The 7925-nt window shown below is 40.3% G+C and overlaps 1 pseudogene; it reads right to left on the bottom strand.

Moving 5' to 3' along the window:
• Positions 1 to 746: 746 nt before the first annotated feature.
• Positions 747 to 7293, bottom strand: LOC119341314 (annotated as a pseudogene).
• Between the last annotated feature and the right edge of the window lie 632 nt (positions 7294 to 7925).

The raw sequence follows: 7925 nt of genomic DNA on the forward strand, positions 1-7925 counted from the left end.
TCTTCAGTTGGCTACTTTATCTGCCTTAGTTGCACGGAAGTGATCTACTGGTTGGACAGTTTCTCTGCAAACACACTATGCAAGATTCATTTGATTTTTGACTATCAATACATGAATCAAAGATGCCTGCAAGGAAATCGGTACAAGGGCAAGTCTACAAGAGGAATCAGGAAGAAGATGGGCAAATCTACTCACCTCCAGGTACGTTCTCTTTTTGTTCCTCCTCTCTTAATCTGCTTTTTTGTTCCTCCTCTCTTAATCTGTTTTTTTCTGGGTGTTCTTTCTGATTTCTAAGCCCTCTTCTCTTCTCTTACGATTTGTCCCTAGGAGCTGCCATGTTCTTCTCCTGGCGATGAATGTTTTTGCCCCCTGAGCAGATCCTTCTTTCGTGGGGAAGAAGGCGATGAATGTTTTTGCCCCCTGAGCAGATCCTTCTTTCGTGGGGAAGAAGATGGCCTTGGGGGCAATTGGTCTCACGTGGTTTCGGTCACGTGATCCCGTGGCGGCCAACTGTCATCGCTAGTGGTGCGGTTTCGGGCCCCGTTTCGGGCCCCGTGGCGGCCAACTGTCATCGCTAGTGGTGCGGTTTCGGGCGCGCGGGTGGGTGGGTTCCTTTTTCGGTTCAGTCGGGGTACCAGGTAGTTTCCTTTTTGGGTGGGCGCTGGTTAGTGATCCCAAGGCGGCCGGGCACCACCTAGACGCGTCCATAAAAAAACAAGGAACAAGAAAAAATGCCCTGTGCAGCATTGAGAAACTTTTCTTAGCTGGCAAGTCACAAAACGAAACTACATGGAAATTTTAAATCTGATGACAATTGACAAGGCACCATTTACAAGGTAGCTAGACACTACTGCGCTTCAGGGCTGCGCAATTTAAAAAGCGGAATGAACAAAAAAAACACAACTGAGAATCCAATGACATTTGTTTGCGTCATCGCTGGGGAAGCATCGTCCTTACTCGTTATAAACACTCAATCATACAGGCTCTCACAGAATTAATTTAGAATCAACCAGAGATTGCTACCTCTTGCACTTTGCTTTTGCCATTTTCTTCCTCCTCTTCTTATCGGCTTTCGGCTCCTTCGTCTTCCGAGCTTCTCTCTTCTCTTCTTTCACTTTCTTCTTCTCCTCCTTCCGAGCAGCCTTCCTCTCCTCAGGTCCCATCTTGGGATCAGCCTCATACCTCGAATCTTCACCAGAACTAGAGCAAGATCCACTACTTAGCAATGAGCACTTATTATGTGGCAACTGTTTTTTCTGCTTTTCAGCAGTACGCTTGTTTTTTTCAGCCCGCACAAATCCTACCAATGGCTGGTTATAAAGCTTATCCGCTGGTGGCTCGTAACACAGGGATGGTCGTTGCAACATTGACATGTTGACTATATCAGCCTCACACTGCTTCACATAATCCAACGTCTACACACAGAAATCAAGTGAATTATTGTTAAACCTGGTAGTGTCCATCAAGATCTCCTGCTTAGAAGGCTAATCATTTATGGCAAATGTGAGCAGATGACGGTTGAACTAATCTTACCTGCACCATGACTGTTGGAGATATGTCATCATCATTTGCGAGTGTATCTCCATTCTCCAACATCTTCTACTGAACCTGTGATTAACAGAATACAGCTAATCCATTAGATTCTTTATCCATGATGCAGCATGCACAATCACCAATTTATCTCCATTCAACATACCTTTTCTAAGTAATCATCTACATCGTCATCCGCAATGTTTTGATCAATCACAAAATTAAATAGATCCATTACTGTCATGACAGCGACACCTCATTTCAGAAAGAAGTCCTGCACAAAATGTTGCGTATATCAGACTTAGCAATTTATTAGGACCCACATAATGCAGTGCCGAAAGAACGATTCATTTGCCCCCAGGGGTCCGATCGGGCGAACCCATGCGTTTTCTCCCGGGGGGAGTTTCCCAGCAACCCCAGCTGGTCCAGTAAATTATGAAACGTGCAGAAAGAAGGGGCTAGGCCCAATTAGCTGGGTTTTTTAAAATGTCGTAAATAAATTTGCCATGCAAAATACGACCCTCTTGGCTGTCAAACTTCCGCCGGGAGGGGGTGGCATTTGTGAACGTTTAGATAGCAGTTTTAGTTGTATGGGGGTGGCAGTTTCTTCAGAACAGCATGGCAGTTTCTTCAGAGAGGCATTTTCCTTCTAAAACTGCCACCGTTTGATCTCACGTCACAAACTAAAACTGCCAAGAAAATGTGTTTGCTTGCCACCCCCTTCCCAGCTGAATAACATTACCATATAAATAATAGTAGTGCACAGTAAGTTGCAAAAAAAAAGCATTTTTCGAAACCAAAAAATTATGAAATTGCCGTGAGACTATATGAAACACTATTAAAAATTATAATTGACATTTAACCAAAAAGATACAATTATAAAATTGTAATGGTTTTAAAGGAAAAATATTCTATACCCATGGCAATTCTATACCCATATTCTATACCCTAATATCCAGCGTACATCAGCTCTGGGAGGAGCCCCCCGCGAACTGTTCGTTCGCCCCATGAGGGTTCATCGAGCGAACCTTTTTGGTCGCTGAAAATGTTCACTCGTATGGGCTTGCTCAGCGACTAGTTGATCAATTCAGGCCTTAAAAAATTGGCCAATTCCAGCCCATTCATAAAAAAAAGTGCAAACACAGTTTTCGCTATGCCCATAGGACCAGTTAGCTTTTCTTATATTTGAAAAAATGCCAACAACAAAAACAGGGCCCTAATTGCAATGATCTGAATTTTGAAAAACTGCCATGGTCAAAAAAGGAAAAAGAAAGTTATGCCATTAAAAATTAAAATGCCATCCTGTAAAATAATAAAAACTGCCATCCTCTTAATAATAAAAATGCCATGTTATTGACTACTAAAATGACATGATCTTAAAAAAAACTGCCATGCTAATGATAAATAAAAATGCCACTCTTAATAATAAAACTATCATCCTCTTAATAATGAAAATGCCATGTTCATTACTGAACGCCATCCTCTTAAAAACAAAAATGTCATGCTATTGACTATTAAAAATGTCGTGCTCTTAATAATAAACTACCATGTCATTGATAATAAAATGCCATGCTCTTAGTAATAAAACTGTCACCCTCTTAATAATAAAAATGTCATGTTATCATTATTAAACTACCATCCTCTAAAAAAACAAAATTCCATGTTATTTGACTATTAAAACTCTTGATAAATAAAAATTGCCATGTTACTGATAACAAAATGCCATTCTCTTCAAAGAATAAAACTATAATAAAAGAAGGCCTATGAATTGCCATCCTACCTATAATAAAAATGCACATGGTAAGTTTAGAAGAAAAAAAATCCCCTCTAAAAAATAGGGATTTTTGTTCTTTTAGAAATGGAAAAAAAATCAGGATATTCATTATTTTTTAAATGGAAACCCGAATTTAAAAAACAGTTCACTCAAATACATAGTAAGTTTGAGCTTAATACTCCTGCTGGAGGTGGCAAGTTCGACTCCCTTCAGCCGCGCATCACTCGTGATTTCGTGAAAAAATGAAAACAGGAATGTTCGCCAGGGATCCGTTCACAGCGGACGATTCTAGAGAGCTGATGTGAAGTTGGCCTTGCGCCAACATCCATGAGAGGGCAGCGAAGGCGTTCACCAGGATTAGGCTCCTGGCAAACGTTCGCCAAATAGCATTTCCGATTTATTAATATACACATGGGTGGTGATCTATCCAGCTTTCACTTACAGAAACATGCAAACAATCTTCCTTTAATAAGTCCAACGCCAAAGGGTGATCAACATCAACAGATTGCGAAACATCAATGATATATAAGTGGCCCTGCACAACAGAAGAAGGGTATAAGAAAAGGTTTTCTGGAACAATGGTAATATTAACGGGAAAAAGCTCAATTAACAAGTTTTCATTACCTTAAAATAAAGAATGTTATATTCACTCAAATTGCCATGGACCAGCTTGCACTTTTGATAAAGTGTCCTCATTATCGTAACAATCTGAAAACATGGTGCAGTAAGTACATGAGAAAACTGAAAATGATACACAAATACTGCAATCAATAATGAGAGCTTTCATCTGGCTTGATTCTCTTAACCCAAATCTAGTGTATGATAAAATCTATAATGACTAACAGTACAGAGAATATTATAATACACATCAGCACCAGAATAAATGAAAGCTTGGGCCTGGGACTACAATGTGAATAAAATATATTTTGCACGAGGACTTGTGGAAATGTAAATGACCATTATGATAGGCGGAACTACAAAGTCACCTCAAAGAAGTTAAGTTTTACAAAATATTGACCATTCTTCTGTCCAGAAAAACTAGACTAGTATTGTAGAACTTCACTAAAATTTTGAAGTGCTGACAAAAATACAGCCCAAAAAGGCTTTGTTGTAGTTGACTAAAATATGACCCAACAAGCGAGTGGGGAAAATTGAGTGCAATGGAAACAACATTAAGAAGTTTGTTATAGCTCAGAAAGTTCTTGTACCATCACGGCATCACCATCCCTTGCAAACTATACTCAAATGTGAATTATGATCTACATGTTAAGTTGTATAAAAATATATCGAGTTCCAACTTTGAACCATCCAGTTAGATATCAATACAGCAGGTAATGGTACAGATCCATTTATAGCTATCCAGTTAAGAGAGAAAACTGTTTTGACTTGTCATGTACGGATGTACCTCAAAGTAAGCTTCACGCAGCTTGTCAACCGACAAAGCAGCATCCTTAAGACGAGGAGCAGCCCAACCTCCTTTCCCTGAAGGATAACAAAAGAATTTGTATCAGAACATATATCAACTATAATTTTATCCTGCCAGCAAGATAAGCATGCTTCCAACTACAAATATACCAATGCTACACAGGAAAGTTGTGGAATTACCTATGAATTCCATCACCAATACATGAAGCTTCAGGAGCAATGGTGCTGGGCATCGAATTTTAGCTGCTGCCACTCTGTAACGAGGGTAACAAAGAAATAGATGGATTTAAATACTAGAAAATTATAGGAGAACAAGAGATTAAGGAGCAATAAGACTTTTTTTAAAAGAAAGGGCAGCCCGGAGCACATAGCTCCCGCTTGTGCAGGGTCCGACCACTTAGGGTCTTTTGTACACAGCCTTTCCCTGCATTTCTGCAAGAGGCTGTTTCCAGGACTCAAACCTGTGACCTCATAGTCACAAGGCAACAGCTTATACTAGAGTAACAGCAATATGAAATTATGAATAAGGTATGAAAAATATATCCCACCGTTTAAGATTTCTCATTTCCTTTTCAGCCCAGGTCTTAACCATTTTCCGGGGATTATGCTTGCAGTAACCATATCTAAAATGATAATCTCCTTGAACATATCTGTCTCTATCCCTGCAATAAACAAATGTCACTCAAACCTTTACAGAACAATTCTTTTAACAAGTACGAAAAGGATAAAGAGCATATCACATGACACAGTACTGCAATATGTTTCAACAAGAATCTATAGGGAGCAACAAACAAGTGTAAAGAATCGAATCTTACTTAAAGACAAGGACAGAGGTTTTATAGACTTTGATTGCTAGCTCCTGGCCATCTATCTTTGTTGCATGATAGACATTTGCCTGCACAGGAAGTGGATTAATGTTGAATATGGAAGTAGATATACCCAATTGGGAAAACAGATAACTGAAACCAGCAGATTGAGCAGAATTCTCTTTATTCTATTTACCGAACAAGGAGCTGTATTTCATTTATTAATGTTCTAATGCTTTTAGGTCTGCAGTAAAGAGAAATACACGGATCGAAGGAAATAGTTCAGTAGCACATGCACTGCATTTTAGTGTTTACCTCTTTTCCTGTAGAAATGCAACCATTTATATTATTAAAAACACCACTGTTCAACATCTTGAACAAAACCATGCGTGTTCTTGGGTCAATGGCCTGCATATAAATGAATTACTTCGCTGATGAAGTTATTAGATAAATGTAAAGTAACCGATACTTCACTAAGCATCAGGAAGAGCATGGTTAATGCTTGTATAAGAGAAGAAACTTCTACCCCTCAGCCGTATGTAAATTAAAGATAATTAACGTGGTAATCATGTCTAACGAAAAACTGCAATCAGGAATCAGGAAAATAATTTAGATAACATCACCTCAGGTAATTTCACTTAAGTAGCCAACATTACTGCAACAAAAAGAGTTGGTGACTCATGGTGCCATTTAGATCATACATATAGCTGGGAATTAAACAGAGTTCCATAAAAAGTGCAATAAAAGGCAGAATGGTATGTAAAATGCACTAAAACAAATTCTTAATGACTTAATTTGACTTCTTGTGTATCCAGTACAAGAAGATACTTTCTAACCAAGCAGACTCTTGAAACAAATGCCAGCTCGATTGAAAGGGAATGGAATGGTACATTAGGATTATGCAAGATTGCAAGTGCAAGCAGACATGTTCCGCTCCAAAAGGCATAGGACAGAATAAATATCACTTAGCAGAGAGCATGTAAAGACCTGTTCCACCGTAGCACGATCGGCCTTCTCATGGTTCCTTATTTTGCCAATTGATGTGTCCCTTATGCTGTCCCTGATTGCAGTCGTTACCGAATTTGACATCCCCACGTTCATTCTACCTTCCCACTCCTTATAAATAATACAAAATCAATCACATAAGATATTGAACACAACGTACCATAACACGAGACTGTAGATAACATGCACAAGCAAATAATTCACCACGCTAGGATCTCTAAGGCGAAGAGTTGACGCTGCATACCTCCAAGGGCGTGGCCCGGATGTGGGAGGCGAGCTTCTGCGTGCGATTGGAGAGCGGCTGAAAGGGGCGGGAGAGCACGCCGCCGTGCGCATTCGGCCTCCGCGCCGCGGCCGCGCCTCCGACGATCGAGAAGGCGGCGGATAGCCGGGCTGAACCATCATGGCTCTCGACGGCGTCGAGCCAGTCCAGGCCATCGCCCACTTCGGAGTCGGAGACATCTTCCGAGACGTCGGACTCGGACCACTCGTCCGCACGGTCGAGCTCGACGTGCACCATCTTCGACGACAGAATGCTCGACGTTCACCGAGATCTGTGCATTGATGCTCTTCGCGAGCCACCGCCCACGCGCAGAGTCGCCGCCGCTCCCCGCGCGCTGATCCGCTGCTCTTGCGGCCGCCCCGTTGTCGTGCCGTCGCGCCGTTGCCTTCTCTTGCTCGCTTGTGCCTGCGCTGTGGGCGGTGTGGCGGCTGGGATGGGGGGATGAGATTTCTTAGTTAGGGTTCGATTTGTGGCTAGGGCCGTGCCTGGCGTGATGCATACCCGGCACGGCACGTGGCTAAACGCACGCCTTGGCCAGGCCCGCGTTTATTTTATTTATTTTATTTCACATCTATATTTATCTTTATCTTTATCTTTATCTAACTAATTAATTTATTATCTTTATCTTTATACCTTATATTTATTATTTATTAATTAATAATAAAGCAAATTGGGTTTCTTTCGTCCGTCATGCCATTTTTCAAAAAAGTCCCTCTATTTCAGATAATTCAACCCGCAGTCCTGTTTTAAGTTAAAACGAATCATTATTTTCATATTTTACACAAAAGTCCCTATTTTTTCTTGAAATCAACCCGCCGTCCGGATTTGAGTCACACACGAACCGTCATTTTACATTTTTCGAACCCCCCTGATGTTTTAGGTAATTCATCCGTGGATCATATTTAAGTCAAACAAATGCTTTTTAAAATCATCCATATCTTTTAAACCGTAACTCCGATTTGAACATGTTATATATGAAATTTGATTAGAAAAATATGTAGAATACGAATATGAGATTATTTTTACCTTTTAAGTATCTTTAAATATTATTTTGGAATATATTTGAGTCAAACCAAATGATTTTCTAAATTATCTGTATCTT

Source organism: Triticum dicoccoides, chromosome 7B (assembly GCF_002162155.2).
Source record: "Triticum dicoccoides isolate Atlit2015 ecotype Zavitan chromosome 7B, WEW_v2.0, whole genome shotgun sequence".
NCBI classification, from domain to species: domain Eukaryota; kingdom Viridiplantae; phylum Streptophyta; class Magnoliopsida; order Poales; family Poaceae; genus Triticum; species Triticum dicoccoides.